The sequence below is a fragment of the Monodelphis domestica genome, chromosome 2, assembly GCF_027887165.1.
Source record: "Monodelphis domestica isolate mMonDom1 chromosome 2, mMonDom1.pri, whole genome shotgun sequence".
In the NCBI taxonomy this organism is placed as follows: Eukaryota; Metazoa; Chordata; class Mammalia; order Didelphimorphia; family Didelphidae; genus Monodelphis; species Monodelphis domestica.
This window is the reverse complement of record NC_077228.1, coordinates 261,703,477-261,724,138: the sequence shown is the minus strand read 5'-3', so window position 1 is coordinate 261,724,138 and position 20,662 is coordinate 261,703,477. Positions and strand designations below refer to the sequence as shown.

General features: G+C 39.8%; 1 long non-coding RNA gene across 1 annotated transcript in view; it reads right to left on the bottom strand.

Moving 5' to 3' along the window:
• The window catches only part of LOC107651403 (uncharacterized), a 65,010-nt gene that overhangs the window by 43,713 nt on the left and 635 nt on the right, over positions 1 to 20,662 (bottom strand). The window lies entirely within an intron of this gene.

Below are 20,662 nucleotides of genomic sequence, written 5' to 3'. Positions count from 1 at the left end.
ATGAAGAGTTCAGGATAATACCTAGATTTTGAGCAGTTGAAAGTTAATATTAATGTTACCCCTTTTTGACCCCAAGACTTCATTTTGTAAAAATATTTGATCTTAAGACTAGACTGAGGCAGAGTGAAGACAAGTTCTTTGTTTTATCTGTAAACAAATGAATGCCATGCTGGGAAACACCATATGCTTCATGTGTCCATTCTAAATGCCTTCTGGTTATTCATGGCTCCAGAAGACATGCCTCTGTCCTGATTAAAATCTTAAATCCTCCAATCACAAAGAACATAAATTGACAGAGAGGAAAGGAAGTTGTCCCTTTTTTCTGTAACTAGGGCTCAGAAGGGCAGGTAGTCTGGCTGTAGTCTGGCTTATCCTGCTTTCCAGAGGAGGCAGCTGGCCACATAGCTTATGCATTTCTGCCTCTCTTTCTCTGGCCCATTTTTTTTTTCTATTTAACAAATAATTATAAAATTAAGATACAGTCTCTAGAGAATTTTAATTGTAACCCAGCCTGAGTGACTGGGAATATAGTGGTGTCCTCAATAATAATGGAGAGGTTTGGAAAGGGACAAAATTTGAGGAGAAAGATAGTGAGTTCAGTTTTGGACATGTTGAATTTAAGATGTCCATAGGCATCCAATTTGAGGTGGCCAATAGGCTGTTAGATATGAGTATCTGGAAGATAAGGCTGGGTAAGTAAAGCTAAAAATCAACAGCATAGAGATGGTAATTGAATCCATCAGAGCTGATGAAATCACCAAGTGAAATAGAATAGAGAGAGAAAAGGGCCTAGGACTGAGCTCTAGTGGATACCTACAATTAGTGGGTCTGTCTAGGACTAAGATCCAACAAAGGAGATAGAGGAGTGGTCAGACTGGTTGGAGGAGAACCAGGAGAGAGCAGTATCATGAACACTTAGAAGAGTGCCAAAGATATGAGTCTTCTTTCACGACATGAGGAATATGAAAATATGTATTGCATGACAGCACTTGTATAACCTACATAAGATTATCTGTTTTCTCAAGGAAGGCAGATGGGGAGAAAGCAGAGGGTGAGAGAGAACTTGGATGGCAAATTGTCAGAAAACAAATATTTAAAATTTTTTCTACAGGAAATTGAAAAAAAATTAATTTAAGAAATCTAGGAACAAGGGGGGATTGACAATATCAAAGACTGCAGAAATGTCAAGAAGGATGAGACTTGAGAAAAAGCCATTAGAATGGACAGTTAAAAGATAACTTTGGAGAAAGCAATTTCAATTGAATGGAGAGAATGAAAGCTAAAAAGAGAGTAAGAGGAAAGGAAGTATTGTAAAGATATTGATTGTAGATGGCCTATACCAGATATCTACTTTGTATATTGAGTACCTGTTTTAGAAGGAATCCTATTAATCCATAGGAATAACCTAGAGGTAAGCCATACCGCTGCCATATTGAGAGATTTTCTTGGAGCAACTCCAAATGGAAGCAATAAGTTAAGATTACAAAAAAAGCTTTATCTTCTTTTTTTTTTTTGAGGGGGGTCAGGCTCTCCCTTGTCCAAGAATGAATCTGGGTCTACTTGAGGCCAGGGACGAGGAAGAGGAGAAAATGGTAGGGTTAGGAATAAGCAATTATATAGTACCTACTTGGACAAAAGCTGAGTGACTATTTGTGAAGAATGTTGTAGGTAAGGTTCATGCATTAGGTAGAGAGGTCTCATTAGATGACATCTGAGGGTTTTCTCAGCTCTACAATTATACATTCACACATACCCTCATGCACACACACACATACACATGCACACAGGACCATTCCAGCAGCAATGGAACCCTATATTTCAAATCTAGGTTCCATTTTCTAAAATGAGACTACAGATTTAAATCAGCTAATAGGCACCCTGCCACAAATAGCTTTCCCAGTTCTACCTGGTAGAGTTAATTGCCAGCAACTGCTTTATCCTGGTACAAAATAATAATAATCACTAACATTTATATAATGCTTACTATATGCCAAGTACTGTGTAATAAGCACTTTACAATTATTATCTCACTGGATCCCCATAACCACTCTGTAAGGTAGGTCCTATTTATTATCTCCATTTTTCAGATGAGGAAATTGAGGCAAACAGGTTAAGTGACTTGCCCAGGATTTCATATCTAGTAAACAGAGCAGTAAACAGTAAACAGAAGGCTGTATTTGAACTCAAGTCTTCTCCAGGACCAGTGCTTTATCCACTATGCTACCTAGCTGCTCCAGGACTAAATGGGACTAAAGCCCCAAAACTGTCACCAGAGTTCCAAAGTGCACAGCATACAGTACTCACCTCTTCCCCCACCCCCCAATTGTGAATATGTTGCTAACCAGATCCTGCCACTGAGGAAACAGACAGAGCAACATTTGGCTGCCAAGAAATATTCTTGCTCTAGTGAAGTCTCCAATCTCCCCATTGCTCTGCTACCCAGCTGGGCAGCCTCATCCACCACAGTGGATTACACTGGAAGGAAAATCAGCCTTGGCTCCTAAACAAGCTTATTAATAGAAAGGGGAGCATTGTGGACTTGCAAATGCAGAGTACACACATACAATGTAGTCATTCATGAAACGAACTGACCATCCATTCACCAAACAAACATTATAACTGTTCTGGTCCCACTAATCAGGGTGCAGAAATGGGACCACAAACCAAAATGAGCAGTGGAGGGGCAGGAGATTCTGACAAGAGGGACAATCTTTCTTCTTAGCAGGGTTCCTAATAATACCAACTGCTTCATCAAAAGCATTTACTCATCACCAAAGATTTTCCTCATCCTCACCTTCAGTAACCCCCCATTGGTTAGAGGACCACATCTAGTTTTTGTGGCAGTCAGGTTTACCCTACTCGGAACACAAATTAGGAGATCTCAGATTTTTATCATACTCTCTCTCTCTCTCTCTCTCTCTCTCACACACACACACACACACACACACACACACACACACATTTAGGCTCTCTAAGGAGTTTACAAATTTTAAAGGAAGCATTATGCATATATACCAACCAAACTCACACATACAATATAGTCATTCTTGGAATGAGATCATTTAATGAATCTTTTATTTGTGTCAGAACCATAAAATAATCTATAATATGACCACATGCCTCTGACAAAGAATATAGATTGAGTGAAGGAAAAAGAGGGAGAGAAGAATGATTAAGGCAAAAGTCAGACATGGAGAGAAGGACCAGATGCCAAGTGAATTGAATTTTCTAAGGAAAGGGGTTTGGAAATTTAAATTATGGATAGTGGAGTTGAAGTGGTAGAACTGAAAGGTCCTGAGGACTGAAAGGCCTGAAAGGAATTATAATTTATAAATTATTTCAGGGAATATGACTATAGGTAAAAGTTCAAATGTGGAAGAAGTTATAATAGTCTAGCAGATTTTCTGTGAAAAAACAGACAGATCTAGACTATAACCTTCATAAGGACAGGACTCCTTTCTCATCTGAATTTTTATTTATCTAGCTCAGTAATGTACATATAACAGGCATTTAATAACTACCTATTGAATTGAAATAGTCTATAATAAGAAAATTTAAAAATCAGAAGAAGATATTAGAGAAGAAAAGAACCAAGATTTAAAGATATCAAACAGACAAAAATCACGTTGAATGCTATAGGAAAGATCAAAGAAGAAAATGGCATAGAAGATTTTAGATTTAACAATGAAATTTTTATTAGTTACACTAATATAGATGACTTAAAAACAAAGTAAGAAAGGGGAAAAGGATCACATGAGGAATGTAATAGGGCCTCAGCAGATGCCCAGGCACCTACAATACAAAATATCCATTTGAGAGATACCAAGGAACTAGTTCTGAAAGAAGACATTCTATATTCCCCTGTTACAAGTTGGAAACAGCCTTTCTCCACTGGCTACTTAACCAGAATCGGCTATATCTTTTAAACTATCAGATAGAGACAATCTCTCTGTCTCTGTCTCTCTGATGAAGGTCTCTTTTACCCACAGCACAGGCACCATATACTGTGAAGCTCAGCAGAGAAAGCTACCTTCCCTTTTCTTAGGTCCTTTGGCACTGAGAAACAAAATTTTGATTTCATTTAAGTTCTAGGTATAAAGAGTAAAGAAGTCCCAGACCCAGGAGGTCCAGCCATGAGGACCTTGGAGCCCTGGATTCAAGGCCATATGTTACAACCAGCACAGCATGGAAATCCTGAGAAGCCAGGGTCCAAGGACAAAAGCCCAGAAGAATTTTGGACTTAGAACTTACTGGGTTTAATGCTGTAGAAACTAAATTAAACTGTGAAGTTAATCCTCACCTCCCTAGAGACTGAGATAGTATAGGAAAGATTATGTTCCACGCCAAGTATTGAAAGTAAATACTTATATGTTTGCTCTTGCTAAACATTGAAGCAAATATTCCTTCACAAAAGCTAATCTGACATTTAAGTGTTTAAATGGAACTGGGGTGCCTGGACCCTTTGGAGAACAAAAGTGGGGCTAGAGCCAATGCTAGAAACAAGAGACCTCTCCAACTTCCCAAGAATCCAGAGAATCCTGCGGGACTTTCAGACATGGGAACTGTATTAATTAGAATCTTGTACCTAGGACTACGTTTCCCAAAATTCCCTTTTGCCTTTCCAGTACATGTGTCCTTACATTGTTTGTATTTAAATTTGCTGTGACTCTTCCCTTGCTCTCTTCTCTTGCAACTCCTGCTGAGTTAGGTGTAAGTTTTATTTTAATTATTATTAATAAATCTTATAAATATAATAATTGAGTTATTATATATTAATTAAAAACCCACAGAATGAAAGCAGTAATTATTACAGTAAGATGTTAATGTGTAAAAAATGGCTATAAAATAAGATTTGCTATAAGTTGCTGACTTCTGGAAAATAGGGAGACCTGTACAGGTTACACAGAGGTTTACTAGAGAAGAAGAGAAGAATCTAGTAAGAATATAAACAGCTTGAACATCCTAGTGCAAACATCAACAACATGGAAATGGGTTCTGATCAAGGACACATGTAATGCCCAGTGGAATTGTGCGACGGTTATGGGAGGGATGGCAGGAGGGGAGGGAGGAATAGAAAACGATTTTTGCAACCAAGGAATAATGTTTGAAATTGATCAAATAAAAAAAAAAATGTTTAAAAAAAGAATATAAACAGCTTCGTGTTTCAGAGGAAGAAAGAACGAATCTAAATACAGTATAAAAATAGGAAAGGATAGGGAAGAGAAGGAATCTTAGCTCTCAAAACAAAATAATTATTAAGCACCCAAGGGCACTGTAATCAAATTTATAGACGTCTCTCAGCATAGTTCTGGACATGGAGTGAATGAGGATACCAGGTTTAAAGTCTGAGCTCTGATATTTCCTAGCTATATGATCCTGACAAAGTCAACTTCACAATTTGAGCCTCAGCTTTAAATGCTATAAAGAAAAAAATGTTAAAACACTCCAGTATCTTTGCCAAGAAAATCCCAAGGACATAGGTCCATGGGGTCACTAAGAGTTGGACATTACAAAACAAGTAAAACAACTATGTAAGTGCTATGTAAATATAAGTCACTATCATGTAATTCTCTTATATGTTTATCTTTTCCTTTTCTATAGGTTTTATCTTGAGAAGATTGGTACCATAGGAAAAGACACATTATCCATGTTTTTTGGTATGGAGTTCAGAGTGAGATCCATTAAAATCACATGTAACCTCGCTTATAGGGCAAGTTTATGTGTCAAAAACTTTCTGAAAAATTAATTTCCTGCAAGTTGAATTTTATTTTGCCATAATTTTCTATAAACTAAAAAACATTCCTAAAGCATTTTTTTGTCCCAATTGTTTTTCAAAAATCCTTTAAAATGCTCCTGAAAGTAATAATGTGATTAGAGGCAAAATAACTCATGTAAAATATCAATAACTTTAAAAAGTTTGGTGTAGTGGAGAGCACTAGACTTGGAAATGAGAAAACGGTTTAAGTTCCAGTCCTAACTCTCTTAAGTCATTTGACATCAAACCCTCACTTTTTCTCACACCAACCCCTGCCCTATACCCAATCTGTTGCCAAGACTTATGGATTTTACCTTTATAACAACTCTCACACACATACTTATCTCTCCTCTGTCTGATATTGCCACCACCTTAGTACAGGCCCTCATGACTTCATGCCTGGACTATTACAATAACCTGCTGGTTATCTCTCCACTCCAGTCCATCCTATATCAAAGAGATTTCCCTAAAACCTACACCTGACTATACCACCTATCTATCAATTGGCACCCAGTCACCTCCAGGATCATAATTCTTATTAGGCATTCAAAGCCCCATATAATTTAATCACACACACTCACATATATACACACCCTTTTCCAATCTTCTTACACCTTATACCTCATGCCTCCACTGTCAAACTCTTCCATCCAATGACACTGGCCATTTTGTCATTCTTCACACAAGACACTCTCTCTCAACTCTGAGATATTTTCACTGACTGTCCCCTATGCATAAAATGTTCTCCCTCTACATCTCTACCTCCTGGTTTCCCTGGCTTCTTTCAAGTCCAAGCTAAAATCTTACCTTCTAGAGGAAGCCTTTCCCAGATCCTCTTAATGCTAATGCCTTGCCTCTGTTGATTATTTCCCATTTATACTATATATAACTTCTTTGTATGTAGTTGCTTTCATGTTGTCTCCCCTATTAGATTATGAACACCTTGAGGGCATATGCCTTTTGCCTTTCTTTGTATCCCTAGTCCTTAGAACAGTGCCTGCAGACATAGTAGGCACTTAATAAATGTTTACTGACTGAGGTACTGACTGATTTACTTTCTCTTAGTCTCAGTTCCCTATGCTATAAAATGGGGATGCAAGTGTCTAAAGTAAGTGGAACTCTTCCATTCAAATAAGACATGGTCCCTCTCCTTAAAGTTCATTCAGTTCTTTTTAAAACAAAATGCTTCATCCTAGTAACTGTGAATAAGGGGGATCAAGAGCAAAGAGGAAAAAAAAAAGTTTGAAGGGATGCTTCAAAAGAGGGGCAAATGGAACTTTCACAGGACCTGCAGGGGGTGGGAGAGTTCCCACAAGATTCAAAAGCAGTTGGAGCCAGAGAGAAAAATCTTCTTGGTTCCTTCCTTTTTCTAAGTCCCCCCTCACTGTTACATGACCAATGAGATAGGTAGCATAAATCTTCCCAAGAAATACCTATATCACATTTACGAGATTACAAAGTTGTTGTGAAGAAAGCTATGTAACCTATGAAGCACTATATAAATGTGTGAGATTGCTAATATTGATTAATGTTAATAATGAATAGTCATAATAATTACGATAGAGAAATTGAGCCAAAAATCCAAGTACCTGTCCCAAAGCAATGGAGTTAGCTTCCTAAACAGGCAGACTATAAATTCTTTAATCCTTTATATAGTCTAGAGCTGGAAAGGAGGCAGAAAGCTACTTATTACCTGCCTGGGTAAATAGTACACTGGCTTCCTCCCTTCCTGTGCAAACAGTTTTCAACATCCAAGCAACTCTTTAATACAGAATAACTACTGTATTAGAACAACTTAAAACCCTTGCTTTATGTATGAAGCTCTGTGGTCTCCTTCTTCTTAGATTCTGCCTTTTCTTGAATAAACAGGGCTGGAGGTCCCTGGGGCTGCCAAAGAGCCAGCTCCTCTGTTTTCATTCCTTCCAGTGAAAGCATATTACAAAGAGTCCTTTAATTCCTCCAAGAAGACCAGAATCCCAAAAGCAATCAGTTTTTCTTGCCTCAGGAATGAAGGAGGGAGACTAGAAGACTTAGAGAAAGTGAAGTATGAGTAGTCATAGGTTTAATCTAAGTGATCTGAAAATCTAAGTCGGACACTCAAAATTTAAGAAAACCCAGTGGTTAAATTGAATCAGTTAAAAAATTTGAAGATATATTCTCAAGACATATTCCTGGGGGCAGCTGGGTAGCTCAGTGGATTGAGAACCAGGCCTAGAGATGGGAAGTCCTAGTTTTAAATCTGGCCTCAGCCACTTCCTAGATGTGTGACCCTGGGCAAGTCACTTGACCTCCATTGCCTAGCCCTTACCACTCTTCTGCCTTGGAGCCAATACACAGTATTGACTCCAAGACAGAAGGTAAGGGTTTTAAAAAAAAAAAAGACATATTCCTGTATTGAGTGAATACTTGAAAGGCTGTGTCCCCTTAGACTTAGAGAGAGAGAGACAGAGAGAGACAGAGAGAGAGAGAGATTAAAGGGTAAAGAGAAACAACTGTACTATAGATGGCCTAAGCAGCTCAGCTGCAAATGAAAGGTGAGCAGAACCAATGAACCCCACAAAGACTCAGATTATCTCAATACCTTGGTTGCTAGAGGCTTACCTGCATATGACCCAATAGGAATCTAAGAAGTATAATTTGGGTATGTGAAGTATTATTTTGGGGGTAGGAGTTTGAACAAAATCCAGTGTGCAGTTTATTAAACACAAAACAATTAGTTTATTATTAGGAAATATAGATAGGAAATAAAGAGGAAAGTGAAAGTAATCTTACACTAACTTATAACTATACCCCAGATCCCAGTCAGTCCTAACTAAATTTTTCTAGAAAACCCTAGATTTATCTGCCTCAGAGGGCAGTATCTTCTGCTAGGCTGAAACCCTCATCTACTCTCCTACTCTCTCTATCTAATCATATAACCACTATCTATCTATCTTATCTACCCAAGTTATTAATAAGTTCTTAATTCTGTTTCTTTGTCTCCAACCAGAGAGATTACTAGCTGCACACCCTCTCCCAAGGAGACCCAGAGACCAAAAACCTTTGCAACTCTCTGCAACTGACTAACTCCCCTGGGCCACACCCTTCTAACTGTCACTAATTGACAAGTGGTACAGCAGTGGGTCTCTTACTGAAAAATATTATTGCTCCTTTTCCTCTTAAATATAAAAAAGGAGAAATTAATAAAAACTCTCTTAACAGGTAGGTCATCATAAGAATAGATAGAAGTTCTCACTGAGGTAAATTACTTTGAACCAGGAAGAATTATCAAATAGGAAAGCCTACAGGTGGCAAAGTCCAGAGAATCAATGAGAGTCAGTGAATTGGCTTCTGCTGGTTCTATACTAACTGACTTTGCTGAGAGAAGAGGGACAAAACAAAATAAAACAACAAAAACAAAAATCACTGTAGTATTCCAGGTGAAAAGAATATTGTAACACTTTAACTGAATAGAGTTCAGGCACACCTAACCAACCCAGAGGCTAAAGATGTTCAAACTTCATCCGCTCATTGAAGATAGACCCTACAGAGTCCAACAGATTGATTCAGTCAAGAGAAATACTGTGCATCGTGAAGAATCCAGAAACTTATCTTTCTACCCAGTCCAACCCAAGCAGATGGGATCAGTGGCAGAGCAACTTGACTGCCCCAGCATGGCAATATCTCACCTAGACCAACAATTGTCAAATAGTTACTAGTAGTAATATCCTCCCTTTATAGAAACCTGATAACTATAAATCTGTATGTGATATTGTATTATTATCCTATAATGCAAAGTTTAAATTCTTTTGAGAGTAATTTTAGGATAAGAAACTTGCTACCTCCCCAAATCCAGAAAATGAACTCTTTGGAGATGCAGATGCCTGCAGAGACCATACGCTGCACTCAAAGATCCAGAATGAACTTTGGGATGTAGTGAAATTGGACTGTGGGGTGTTGAACACATTTGCTTTGAATGTATACTCTTATGCCAAAGGGGGCTGGCCCCAAATTGGTTTTTTGTCAATGCACCTAGCAATCATTGGTTTTATTCTTTTTCTCTTTTATTTCTCTCATCCCCAAATTATTGTAATTTCCCCTTAGAGAGTACAATATTGTATGTACTCTAGTGAAAAATCTTTAGAGTTATAAGTTGGTTATGTGTACTAATTCCATGCGGAAGCTAGGCATGTAAATCTGGGAGATTTCTACACGCTCATTTTCCACTGGAATCACAGAGGGGGAATTGTATAATTAGAATTTTGTACCCCAGGACTCCATTTCCCAGAATCCCACTTTCATCCTCATGTTTTGTCCTTTCATTTTGGAGATAAAGTTTCTGTAACCCCTCCCCCTCACTCTTTTCTCCTGCTATTGCAGTGGGGAAAACTTCTCTTTACTCAGGTTCTTTCTATTTCCTCTAATTCAAGTGATTATTACAACATTTGGAGTATTGGATATTAATTTAAACCCTACAATATAAATGGGGGAAAAAGTCAACAGCAACAAGGATTTGATTTCTCCTACAGTAGAGGCCAAGTTAGATCAGGTGCTGAGCACCACTCTACCTCCTTCTACACTTTTTAGGCCTGCTTTTTGCCCTGGGTTCCTGCACTGCTTTCTACTTCTCAGGGTTAGACTTCTTTGGATTTTGGAGGTTCATAGTATTGAATCTTTAGTGCCCTCACTATTGCATTATATCAGAGAATGCTGGAAGTCTTAGAGCACCTGGTGCCTGAGCTATCCTCTTCTGAGTACTATTGAACCAGTCTGTTGGCTATTGTGCCTAAACTGGTCTCTGCTGCTCCCCAAAGCAACCTCCCACCAGAGTGTTTTACAAGCACTCTGGCAATTGGGGTGAGAAGAACAGAGAACCGTATAGGCTACAGATATCTTGGGGGCTGCAGGTTTATTTGCCTGAGCTTGTACTAGCTTTGTTGGTGCCCATCTTTTCTATTTCCTTTGGGTTGTTGGCTAACTTTTACAGTTTCCATGGATTTTTTTTTTTAAGAATCAATACTATGTATTAATTCCAAGGCAGAAGAGTGGTAAAGGCTAAGCAATGGGAGTTAGGTGACTTGCTGATGATCACACAGCTAGGAATTACCTGAGGACATATTTGAACCCAGGCCTCCCTTCTCCAGATCTAGATCTCTATCCATTGAGCCACCTAGCTGCCTCTTCCTATGGATTTCTTGATCATCATTTGGTCTGGCATGAATTTCATGTTTTTGCTGGAGTAGGTTTAGGGGAATGACTCCATCTTGGCTTCAACCCAACTACACCTATACTTTTGTCCCCAACACTTCCTCACTCCATCCCCTTCTGCTGTGCATGGTCCCAATACTCCTTCCTGCTTTATGAGCAAGAATCTGGTTTAGGACAGTTATAACTTAAATGATACAAAGTCACCCAGAACAGCAATTAGAAGATATCACTGGGAAAATTCTGCCCCCTACCCAAGAAAAAAGTACCCTAGATCACCTGATAACTTGGGAAAATGCCCCAGGGAGTTCCCTTCTGAATAGAGTCTCATTTAAAGAAACATAGAGTTCACTGGACAGTAAAGTGAGCTTTATTGAGGGGAGATACTAACACAAAAAATCCAGGATGAATGAACAAAGGGCAGTCCATTAGAGTTCTGAATGAAGTTAGGTGCTCCTCTTTGGTCTCAGAGGGTATGCTCTCCCCAACCAGTTAAGTGTGGTTGGTTCTTAGAACCAGGCATGGCGGGAAGGGATCAAGGAATATGCATCTAGGGTTTGATGCTGATTCATGCCAGTGGAGGTAGGGTGAGGGAAGACTCCTAGGGAATTAGAGACTAGTTGGTATTCATACTCCCTGTCAGTGGCAAAAGGGGCTTTGAGTTGTTACTGCTGCTATTTCTCTTTATAGGGTGACTCAGGGGTTTTCATAGCAGGCTCAAACAAGGAAGCTACTATATTCCTTTGAACTAGGGGGTATAGGGAGTGACCACGTATCCAACCTCCACTTTTCATTTGGGGCAGAATTCGTGATACAAAATGAACAGGAATAAATGGATTATGACATAAAATTTTTCTCCTCTCATTCAGTAATTGCTAGTGAACTATGATCTCTAACTAAAATTCTATTCATATCTTTAACTTATTTCATGTATATCTTTTTGTTGGAATGTTTAGGTCTGAAAAGGATATACTGAAGTCCTAGAGTATTTTCATTTTACTATTGATTTCTCCCTATAAAAGAATTATCTTTTCCTTTGAAATATTTAAATGCTATGCTAGTCAGCACCTATATATTAAGTACTGATCTTGATTTGCTATTTATGGTGCCTTTAAATTTAATGTAGTTTTCCCTGATTATCTCTTTTTGTCATGTCTGTTATAGCTTTAGTAGAATCATGATCATTGCCCCTGCTTCTGGAGTTCAGCTTAATCATAATAGATTTTGCTTCATCCACACCTTTTAGCTTTATGTGACTATGTTTCAAGTTTGTTCTTATAAATAATCTAATTGTTAAACTCTTTCTTATTTATTCTGTTATTCTCTTCCATTTCGTAATGATTTTGTTCCATTCAGACTCAGTAATAATTGTTACTTAAGTATTTTCCTCTATCCTTTTCTTTTATATTTCCCCCTCCTTGTTGTTGTGTTTTTTTTAAGAGGGAGCTCATTTAAAATTTGCCATCTACAAATGAAGCAATCCGTTTTTGCTCTATTGACCACTCCTCTTCCCCTTCCTTGACTCTGATTCCAAGGGTTTTTCCCTTTTTTCCTAATATTTTATTTTCCTAATTACATATAATAATTTTCCACATACATTTTCAAAAATTATAAGGTCCAAATTGTCTCCCTTTTTCCCTTCCCTTCTCCTTCCCAGAGATGGTAAGGAATTTGATCTGGGTTATACATGTATTATCGTACAAAACATACATCCATATTGGTCATTGTTGTAAGACAATACTCATACAAAACCAAAACCTCAAAATAAAGACATAAATAAACTAAAGTGAAAAATAATATGCTTTTATCTGTACTCTGACTCCAACAATTCTTTCTCTTTTGAAACTGGATAACATTTTTTGTCACAAGTCCTTCAGAATTGTCATGGCTAATTGTATTGCTGAAAGTAGCTGTCTTTCACAATTGACTGTTGTACAATATTGCTGTTATTGTGTACAATGTTCTTCTGGTTCTGCTTATTTCACTCTGCATCAGTTTATAGGTCTTTCCAGCTTTTTCTGAAATTATCCTGCTCATCATTTCTTATAGCACAATAGTATTCCATCACCATCATATGCCACAATTTGTTTAGCCATTCTCTAATTGATGGACATCCCCTCAATTTTAAATTCTTTACCACCACAAAAAGAGCTGCTATAAATATTTTTTAACAAGTGCTGGGGGCCATCAGACCATGATGCCTTGACAGAGTCACACGTAGTAGCTGGGGAGATCATAGAGTGGTCCTTGGCTAAATGTGACTGCCCACTCTATCCCCTTTACATGACCTCTTTCATCAATGCCCCTTACCTATGAATGGGCATGATTATTATTTCCCCTAGTCTCAAAAGAAATAATGCAAGAGCAAAACACATGTACCCTTATTCCCCAAAACATCACCAAAAGATCAGACCTCTAAACCCAATCCCAAAAAGACTATCATAGGTTAACTTTTACTTAGGTACATAATTCCCAGCAAAACCACAGCTACAGGCCAAGCCCAAAACTTTCCCACTCACACACAAAAGCCTATTCTCATGAATCCAGCAGACAAATCAATCATAGAGGCCCATACAATATGTACAGGTACAGTACAAGCACACTAAGCTTCAATATGCCTCAGTGACTCAATTACACAAATCAGTAACTTAGAAACTCCCTAGTAAGCCACCTGTGACAAAATCATTTATCTTGTATTCTGTCTGTAATCACAATACAAAAATATAGAATGTTAATCAAGTGTTTTGTTAAAAGTTAATGTATCACTTTTCCAATTATCTCTCTTTGAACATGTGTGTTAGGTAATGCAATCTGCATGTCAAGAAAATGGGTATAAAAATAAAAATCAAGCCTGGGAATGACTGAGCAGCTGTAGGATGCAAAGCAGTAATGATTAAGCTGTGTTCCATTTGTTATTTATTTTGACTGATTTTTCGACACCTATAGGGAACCCTGGAGTCATGAGTGAGGCTGGACCCCACCCACGACAAACAAATAGGTCTTCACTCCCCCTATCCTTTTGTCTCTTTTAGATATAGATCTAGTAGTAGTACTACTTACTTGTAGTTTCTCTGTGACTGAGAATGACAATTGTCTTTGTGCGTTTTCATCTATAGTGTACCCTCATATGGCTTTGAAGTCCAAAGGCTGAGGCGCAAAGTTTGTGGCACATGGGGCATGGGATACCAGTTGTTACGGGAGGTGAGGTTGTGGCCTGGTGTCAGCATTCACGCACAGCGGCAAGATGTCGATGTTGTTCATCTTCAAAGGTGGTGGGGGCATGGTTAATGTGGGTACACCAGCTGCTTCTGTCAGAGGCAGCAAGTTCTAGTTGCTTTGGTGTAATGCCAGCCCACTTCAAGTTGGACTTTAGTTGATCCTTGAATCTTTTCTTTGTTCGACCTTGTTTCCTGAGTCCAACTGACAGTTCACCATAGAATACCTGTCTTGGTATTCGCTGTGGGTCCATGCGGATGACGTTTCCAGACCATCGTAGCTGGGTTTTGAGGACCATGACTTAGATGATGGTGGAGTTGGCTCTGTTGAGGACTTCCTGGTTGGTGATTCGGTCCTGCCATTGGATCCTCATGATTGACTGGAGAGAGCGTTGGTGGAATTGCTCCAGCTGTTTCATGTGCTTCCGGTACAGTGTCCATGTCTCACAACTGTACAGGAGCGAGCTGAGGACCACTGCGTTGTACACTTTGAGCTTCATCACAGTGCTTACACCTCTGTGTTGGAGGACTTTAGAGCTCAGCCGCCTGAGTGCCTGGCTGGCCTTTTGGATCCTGGCATTGATCTCATGGTCTAGGGACCCGTCGTTGGTGATGGTGCTGCCCAGGTACTTGAAAGTGTTGATGTTAGAAAGCTGCGTGCCGTTGATAGTTATGCACAGTTGATTAGTTGGTCTCCCTGGTGCAGGTTGGAACAGCACCTCTGTTTTGTTGAGGCTGATAGTCAGGCCAAACAGTTTTGTTGCGGTAGAGAACCTGTCCACAAAGATTTGAAGGTGATTTTCTTGGTGGGCCAAGAAAGCACAGTTATCTGCAAAGAGAGCTTCCAGGATGAGTCTCTCTGTTGTCTGTTTTTGCAGTCAGGCGGTGAAGGTCGAATAGTGAGCCATCCAGTTGGTATTTGATGTAGACACCCAGGTCTAGATCCATCACAGCATGTCGTAATACTTGGGTGAAGTATAGGTTGAATAGTACTGGAGCGAGGACACAGCCTTGTTTCATGCCATTGGAGATGTGGAAGCGGTCGGAAGTCTCTCCACCAGATAGGACTTCCCCTGTCATGTCAACATGAAAGAGCTGGATCAGTTTGATGAATTTTGCTGGGCAACTGAGCTTGCTAAGGATCACTCACAATGTGTCCCTGTTCACTGTGTCGAATGCCTTCATCAGGTCTATGAAGACAATGTAGAGACTCAGGTTCTGCTCAAGGCATTTTTCCTGCATTTGCCTCACCGTGAAGACTATGTCGATGGTGCTACAATCTGGTCGGAAACCACATTGTGATTCAGGCAGGTTCTGCTCTGAAACAGATGACAGGAGTCAGTTGAGTAAAACACGGGCGAGGATCTTTCCAGCAGTGGAGAGTAGTGAGATACCTCTGTAGTTGTCACAGGCTGCTCATGCGCCTTTGTTCTGTATAGGACTATGATGGAGGCATCTCTGAGTTCTGGGGGCATGTCTTCCTCTTCCCATATGCTGGTCAGCACTATGTGGAATGCCTGGAGCGCCTTTCCATTTAAGGCCTTATACACCTTGGTTGGGATCCCTTCTTTACTGGGTGCCTTGCCTGTACTCATTTGTTTAATGGCTTTTTGGACTTCCTTTATTGAAGGAGGGACATCAAGTTGTTCAATGGTGTGGTTTTGGGGGATCTGGTCAAGGGAGCTTTGGTCGACTTAAGAGGGTCAGTTGAGAAGCTGACTGAAGTGTTCTTTCCACCTGTTGCTGATGCCTTTTTTATCTTTTATGAGAGTGTCACCATCAGAGGATAGCAAGGGAGTGGTGGTAGGTTTTAATGTCCCATAGACAGTCTTGAGGGCACTGAAAAATTGTTTATAGTTTTTCATATCAGCAAAGCGCTAAATTTCTTCTGCCTTTTTTTCCCATCATCAGTCTTACATCTTCCTGATCTCACACTGAGCCAATGGCTTGGAAAGACTTGCATCTGTCCTTTTTAGGAGCAGAGTTTGGGTCATTTTGCCACTCCATAAAGGCTTTGATCTTTTTGCTCAATAGGTCTTCAATAGCAGTGTTGTTGTCATCGAACCAGTCCTTGTGGTTGCGTTATTTGGGGCCTAGGACTGCCTTTGATGTTTCCTTCACTGCATCTCTGAACTGGTTCCATTTCTTGGTTAGACTTCCAGTGAGTGGTCTCTTGACAGACAGCTTGTCATCCAGGCAGGACTGGAATGTTTGCAAATAAGATGGATCTCTAAGACTCACATTGTAAAATGTGCGAACTGTCTGGGCGCGTTTTGGATGGCGAGGCACAATGCGCATTTGAAGAGTCGCTCTAACCAATTGGTGGTCTGTCCAGCATTCAGCTCCTCTCATGGCTCTGGTGATCTGTACATCCTGGATGTCTTGCCGGCGTACAATGATGTAGTCAATGAGATGCCACTGTTTTGATCGTGGGTGCATCCATGTTGTTTTATATTTGTTCGCCATTCTGAACACAGTGTTCGTGATGGTGAGTTCGAACTCTGAGCATTTGCTGAGTAGCAGTAGGCCGTTGTTGTTCATTTTGCCCACGCCGTGTTTGCCGAGCACTCCTTTCCATCTTTCATGGTCCTGGCCAATGTGGGCGTTGAAGTCTCCCAGTAGTATCAGCTTGTCATTTTGGCACTGAGTGCAGGACGGCACTCAGGTCAGAGTAGAATTGCTCGATGGTCTCCTCTGTGCTGGTCAGTGTTGGGGCGTATGCGCTGATGATTGTGGCATACTGGTCTTTGCTGAGAGGAAAACGGATCTTCGTGAGCCTCTCACTGATGCCCACAGGCAAGTCTGGCAGCTGTTTGAGCAAACTGGTCTTGATAGCCAGGCCAACACCATGTATTCTGTCTTCATTTGAGGCTCTACCTTTCCAGAAGAAGGTATATCCAGTGGTGGGTTCGCTGAGTGATCCCTCTTCTGGTAAGCATGTTTTGCTTAATGCTGCCATGTCGATGTTATATCGTGTCAATTCTTTACTGATTAGAGCTGTTCTTCTCTCAGGTCTTGGGGTGTTCTCTCTGTCAAGTAATGTCCAGATGTTCCATGCTCCTAGTAGGAGTTTCTTTGTATTTTATTTTCTTTGATTTCGACCACTTAAAGGGATGACCTACCAGCCGCAGTGTGCTGACCAGGTGTTTGTAGGGCAGGTAATGTTTGGGAGACCTTTTTTAGTCCCCTTCCTTGATTAGGGTGAGCAGTGCTGTCCTGGAGAGGGCTGCTCAGTCACCCAGGATGCTGCCGAACGTTTCTGCTGCCCTACAGGGCCGAGCGACCACTAGTCCGTGGGCTGCCTATATGCAGGATCGTGACTACAACTGCCAGTGGTCACCTCCACCTGTTGTGTCACCACTCCCTCATCACCGCAGATCTTGAAAAGGGTAGGCAGGGTTGGAATAGATCTGTGTGCACAAATATACTTGTGTGTGAAGGAGATTTAAGTGGAAAAGTCAATGCACAGAGACAGTCCCACTCTCTCAGCGTTGGAAGCCTGGGCCCAGTGGCACGAAAAGTCGTGACACCTGGAGACTTCCTCAGCTGCATTGGATGGCCATGTTGTCTTTTGTGCTCCAACACGCCCTAAGCACTCCACAGTGCTTTGCTGCATCGCCATCTCAGCCGTTGAACCTTCTTGTTGGTTTCTTCCGCCTGTTCCGCCAAAATAGTCTTCACATGCTGGGTGAGCAAAGCCCTGGTTCACCAGGGGTCGACAACCCGATGGCTACCCTCACAAGGTTTAGCCGGCCTGTTGAAGCCGTTGCTTGGGATGTGGTGGCTGCCGCATGCTAGCAGCTACTAGGAGCCACAAGTGAGAGTTGGGTGTCAGGTGGGGGTCAGAGGCTGGAGAGCTGCCCTAGGAGGGCACGACAAGCCCTCCATACCAGAGATACTACCCCTCCCTGAACACCCCATACACCCCATCTAATAGTAGTATTAGAGGATCAAAGATTCTGGATAGTTTTATAGACCTTTGGGCATAGTTCTAAATTGTCCTCCAGAATAATTGGATCAGTATGGTAAGATCAGTTTACAACTCTACCAACAATTCATTAGTGTCCCAATTTTGCCACATCTCTTCCAACATTTATCCTTTTCCTTTATTGTCATATTGGCCAACCTGATAGGTGTGAGGTGGTACCTCAGTGTTGTTTTAATTTGCATTTCCCTAATCAAGAGTAATTTAGAACATTTTTATATGGTTATTGATAGCTTTAATTTCTTTCTCTAAAAATTGCTTATTCGTATCTTCTTTGGTTTATTAAATACTACATTGCTATAGTCGTTTACCCCTATAAGTTTTATAAATTTTCCTTTCCAAGCAAAAGCACCCTCTACTCCTTTCATTTGAGGCATGGCTTTCCTTAAAAACCCAAGGTGCTAAATGACCAGTTCAAAAGGAAAGAGAAAAGGAAAGGAAGTGCTTGTCTTTGTCCCCTCTCATCCTGTTCTTACCAGTTTGTAATTTTTTTTTCTAGGATTAGCTCAATCCTAAATTTATTGTAAGGCTTTTACAGAACAATAGTAGTCTATCCACTTTATCCAATAAAGTAATCTCTTACCCCACCCCACCCCTGCCCCAAATCTATGATTTTGCTTTCTATGGTTTCAGTTACCCAGAGTCAACCTCAAATTCAAGGGGGAAAAGGGAAGCATCTGGCTGTTACCAGATGAAGGAGGGGGCCAGTATACAGATAAAGGACACAAGGACAGACACCTGTGCCAGCAAAATGGGCAGAGGTGACTTTTAAGTGCTCAAGGTCATCCATGGCAGTATACCTACTGTGACTATCTCTCCTTACATGATTTTTCTGCTTTTACTTGGAAGGTCCTTGGTATGGTTATCTTTGCTGATCTGATGGATGTGAAATGGAACTTGGAGAGTTGCTTAAATTTGCATTTTTCTAATTATTCGGGATTTGGAGCATTTTCATATTGTTGTTTATAGTTTATAGTTTCTTCCTTTGAAAACTCTCTGTTCATATCTTTTGATGAGGAATGGCTCTTGTTTCAAATATAAATGGGTTTTTCATGTTTCTTGAATGTGAAACATTTTTCAGAGAAACTTCCTGCAAAGATTTTCCCCAGTTAGCTGTTATTCTTCTAAGTTTAACTGCACTGATTTTGTTTGTGCAAGAACTTTTTCATTTTATGTAATTGAAATTATCAATTTTATCTTATGTGTTTCTCTCTATTTTTTGTTCATGAACATTTTCCCAGGTCTGAAAGATAATTTCTTCCTTGATCCTCTAATTTGTTTCTTATTGGAACTTTTTACATTTAAATCCTGAATGTAGATGTAGATTTTCTTGACATGATATGAGATGTTGGTCTAATATAATTTCTCTCAGAAATTTCTAATTTTCTTAGTCATTTTTGTTGAAGTATGAGTCTTTATCTTAGCAACTAGGATCCTCAAGTTGTCAAACACTGAGGTTACTTCCCTTACTGTATTCTAAATTACCTTTGAGTCATCACAGTCAGTCTGATCCAGATACTATAAGCATCAAATAAAATGTTCCCATAATTTAGCACTTTTCCTAATTGACAAGGTTTTGTGGTTGGCAAGTAAAATCTAAAATGAATATATAAAGTAGACATGCAGAGTTGGGCTATAGAATATAATATGGTTGATGTTTCTCAAGGAGACAATAGCATTTAAACTATTCTTGCCAGTTTAGCTCCCTTTCACCAAACACTAGTTACATAAAAGGCTGCTGTGAATAGTTTAGTGAATATCTTTTTTCAAAGTAAGCAGCAAATGGAAATCAGAGAAATCAACCAGATTAGGTTGAACAATAAAATATAGGGGAATTAATAAGCTCTTAAACTTCAAATCAAAACAACAATTATTAAGTATTACTGTGTCAGACATTGGGCTAAATGGCAAGTCACTTAACCCCCATTGCCTAGCCCTTACCACTCTTCTGCCTTGGAACCAAAAAGGGTTTTAAAAAAAATAGTGAATTGGTGCTAATTGCTGAGTGACACTAGGGGCTAATCACTGGCAACTGACATTTTATGAGTGCTCACTAAGACAGCATTAGCAAAGAATCACCTCAAGGTAGTTTTGGTGGAGGACTAGATTTGTTTATGAGAGTAAGTGTTAGAGTTGTGATGAGGATGCTCAGGGCTTAAAAGGTCTACACATTTCTTCAGAAATTTTAATTGCCTACAGGGCAGGCATAGTATTAGGTATTTGAGAATACAAAGGGAAAATGGAAATAATTTTTTCCCTCAGTTCAAGGAGTTTAAATTAGGCATTAGGGTTACAACATTTACACTGTGTTTTATATGCCACATCATTGTTAATTATTGTAAACTATAACAAACATAGCTACCATTATTATTGCCGTGGATGGTATACTTTTTGTAGACAATGCAGTGCCTAGTCAGGAAGTTTTGATATACTATCACTTAAACACTAAAAAGCCCAGATGTCTGAGACCCCATATTTTATTACGGTATCATCCACAGGCCTTTCATTTTTTGGTAGTATTAT